Source organism: Helianthus annuus, chromosome 12 (genome assembly GCF_002127325.2).
Source record: "Helianthus annuus cultivar XRQ/B chromosome 12, HanXRQr2.0-SUNRISE, whole genome shotgun sequence".
Taxonomy (NCBI): domain Eukaryota; kingdom Viridiplantae; phylum Streptophyta; class Magnoliopsida; order Asterales; family Asteraceae; genus Helianthus; species Helianthus annuus.
This window is the reverse complement of record NC_035444.2, coordinates 51,623,735-51,628,065: the sequence shown is the minus strand read 5'-3', so window position 1 is coordinate 51,628,065 and position 4,331 is coordinate 51,623,735.

Here is a 4,331-nt window from a genome sequence, read left to right as displayed (position 1 = left end):
ACTTGCACCGAAAATTTCGGATCAGTTGGTGGTCCAGATTGTGAGTTATGGCCATTAGCGTAAAACTATATTATAAATTTACATAAACGGTCCTTTTTGCGTAGAACCCGTTTCTGGCCACGTTTTGATACGAAACTCTTTACCAACAGAAGTAATATAATATTCTGGGAATTTTGATGATTTTTAATTAATTTTTGGGCTGAACGGATCCTAGATCGCCTAGTCATTTCGGCTTATGTCGGTTTTGACCGTTTTAGCCATAAAATGAGTTTTACACATCCTTTTGACCCGAAACCTTTTTCTACTGATTTTATATGATGAATAAATTATTTTAAGTATTCTGGAAATATAAAAATCTCAGATTTAATTTGAAAACCCGAAAACGCCCTTAAATCGCATATTTAGCGTTTTACGCGCATAGTGAGCGTTATACTTGTTTTAAACATATAAGACCTATACCTACTGATGTGTTTAGCATATTTTCATATAAAAACAGTAAGTATAAGTATATGAACTCAGATTTCCAGTTTTGGCATTTTTAGCCCTTGTGAAATTACTAAATTACCCCTACGGTGCATAGTTTGGTTTTAAATGATATATTTGGTATATGGGTCATACCCTACTGATATAATATGTTATATTAAGTATATTTACTGTATGAACCAGACCCGAAACTCAGATTTCTAATTTTACCCTTTTATTATCTTTTAAATGACCAAAATGCCCTTCTAAGGCATGAATTGGGTTTAAAAATTATTCCGGGCAATATAGGACATAACTTACTGATATAATATCATATTTTAAGCATATTATCTCAGGGAACTTGCATTTGAATCTTTGGTCTACCCGTATCGCCCTTTTTCGCGTTCGGTTCGGTTTACGTAACTAGTTTGCGTAAATCGACCGAAACGGGTCAAACGATATCATTTTTATTTCAAAATCCAGAATGTATTTAGTATACCTATATTATACAAGTATTCAAACTTGTCGGGTCTAAATCACATTCTATCCGGTCTTTCGCTTAATCGTGCGTAAACCGTATCATTCTTAAGACTAACCGGTCAAAGCTTAGGCTTAAATAAGAAGACCCGTTAGGAATCTAATAGGTTAATTATAAACCTTTGTTCCAGATTAGGAGGCCCGGTAAAAGCTACCAACACTTATCGTTTGTGACTTATACTTGCTCAGGTAAATACATTTTGACTTATTTTCCCTATACGGGCTTGGGGTACGGTGTTTAAAATACCGCTTGATCGGGCGCACAAGTCCTGCGCCCTATGGGTGTACAGTCTTGAATAGCTTGTGCGACTTCGTTTAAACAGTTTTGTCTTACTTAAAGGCTTTGGGGGGGTTATTGACCATGTCCCGGATATCCTTGGCATTATCTTACGAGATGGCCACGACCAGAGCACGGGGTGTAGGCGTACACCCGTCGTGTATAACTCTTTAATGTGGTGTGTCATTTAATCTCTAGCCCGGACAGCAGATCCCGGGCCACCAGAGATATGAGTGCATGTAAATCGTTCACAAGTTTATATTTTATAATTATCCCAAGTTAATCAAATATTTATGCCTTGTGCAATTAAATCAATTTTAAATCATTTTCAAAATGAGTCGGTTGATTTGTATTTACCAGTGTAAACTGACGTATTTTTCCCAAAAGGTTAAGTGCAGGTACTATACGAAATAGGCTGGCTGTTTCCTATAGAGCGTCCACTATAGTCTCGCAAGCTCGGACGACAAATATCTGTTGAACTATTTTTATCTTATTTTATTGATCCGCCTGTGGATCCGTTTCAACTACTTATGATATTATTATGTCATTTTAATTAAAGTTGAAATGTATCTATTCTGCTTCCGCTGTGCATTATTATATTGTGTTGATTGTCTATGACGATGCCAACTACGTCACTGTACCCCACACCGGGCCCACCGGTGACACGTGGAAATTCGGGGTGTGACAGGTTGGTATCAGAGCCAACGCTGAGTGAATTCAACACTAGTCTTTTGTGTTTAATCTCAGTTACACAATTGCACATTCCTCGATTTTCGAGTCTAGACAAAGAACTTAGGAAATGTTCAACATTTTGTTTAATTTATTTTTATTATTTTGCATTGTCTTATATATTTTGTTGTGCAACTTGTTTGACTTTTGACAGGATCACTATGCCGCCACGTATGAGAGGTCGAGGAGGATTTGCTACATCCCATGACCATGAGGCAGGGCCCTCACATAGGCGAGCTCCATCCGCCACGCACAACACAGCCGCCAACGACCTTTGGAGGTCTTTCGCCGAGCCTGCTAGACACTCGGTATCCGCCAGCACTTCACCGTCTTTACCCCACTCGTTTGGGCCCCACTCGGAGAATGGGCCCCATGGTTCGCATGGATCCTACATACCTTTGCATCAGTCACCGCACCAGTATCCAGCGCCAGTCTACCAGGGTTTATATGACCCTAATGCTTTTGGGGATGAGCCAGTGGGCCATAACCCACTTGGACCGGAGGACCACTTTTCTGGTGGTCACGAGATGGACGTCGACGAGGATACGGACCCCTCGCTACCGCCATCAGGTACGCCTAACCATCCGATTGAGATATCGGATGGGTCGCCATTTAGGGGATCACCCTACAATGGTGGGGACAGCTTTCAGGAGAGATTTAAGCAGCATGATTGGTATTACACCCCCAGCCACAACTCTCCGATGCTCCAGTCTCACCAGGTTTCACCGGTGCACTCGCAGCACCACTCGCAGCAGCAGCAGCCGCCTCTACCGCAGGACCTATCTGAGGCCCTATGGCGTGACGTGATCACTCCGTCACCACCGCCGCCACCAGTTTTACCTCCTCCGCCTCAGAGGCCTAGGAGGAATGCGCGCATGTCTACGCGCGGAGGGATTCGCATAGGCACCCCTCCACATGTTAGTAGCAGCCGCTACACGTCTCTACCCGGGGAGTCCGAGACAGGGGAGTCTCAGCATCCCGTATCGGAGGTTACTTCTGTACCGATCCCGCCTCTGCCACCGCAGAACTTTGGAGAGCCGATTCCGGCTTATGCTAGTGCAGCTCAGTATAACCCGTTCGAGCATGTTTTCCCTCAGGGTTATGATTACACAGGAGACCCTTATTGGCAAGCTGTGAACTACAGCTCACTCCCTCCTAGTGGTCCATTGGGAGACACTTGGACTGCTGGGCAGTCTACTTTTGGTTACCCTCCGGGTTACCAACAGCCACCGCAGCCGCAGCCGTACCAGCCGCCGCAGCCGCAGCACTTCCAGCCACCGCCACCGGCGCCTATGATGTCGCCGCCGCAGGTTCAGGAAATCCTGCATGGGATTGATAGCATGCGACGGGAGTTGCAAAGTGATCGCCGTCACAACCGTGGCATGTTCAAGAAGGTGTTTGACCTGCTCAAGGGTAAGAGCAAGAGGGATCATTGAATCCTTCGATTTTGTCTCATGTACTCATGTCCCTGCGTGGACATCTATCCTTGTACTCTACCCCTGCGTGGGTATATCTATCTTATTCTACCCCTGCGTGGGTATGATATTCTGTTAACCCCTGCGTGGGTTTGCTTTGTTTTATTTTGTTATTGTTGTTAGTTGTTTAGCCCCTGCGTGGGCATGTTGTCCCTGTTATTCATGTTATTTCAAAGTCCCGTTTAGGGCAAATATGTACTGGTATTTTATTTGAGATTTGAAATGGTTAGTTTGAATTTATCATTTTATTTATATGCATGAATAATAATAAAATAATGGAAAATATCAATTTTTATTTGATTTGCCATTTATAAGAATCTTAGTAAGGTATAACCTAGCTTGAATGCCTTATTAACAGGCCTGGCCATGATGGTAAAACCTGGTTGAAAGGATTCAACTCCCTGTTAACATCTGAGAACATGTTAACATTCTGGCTAAGCGTGATCTGTAGAATCACACAAGCCACCCTTTTTAATGAATTATCTACAGATTCTATCTGTATACAAGTCTATTAATGACTTGATACCTTCGGGTTATGACTATGTCATATAGTGGCAGTTGTGGTCTATGACTCCCTGCCTAGTAAAGAATTATCTACAGATTTTATCTGTACACAAGTCTGTTTATGACTTGATACCTACGGGTTATAACTATGTTATGTAATGACAGTTGTGGTTTATGACTCTCTGTCTAGTAAAGGATTATTTGTTTAATTATACAATTTATAATCCTATAAAAATCTAAATCATAATTTAGTAATTGTCCGTTGTGACTAGGCCTATGGTGCCGATATATATATTTTCATTCCTTGATTGCTAATAAGAGCCTGAATGAAATTTATTAAATTAACT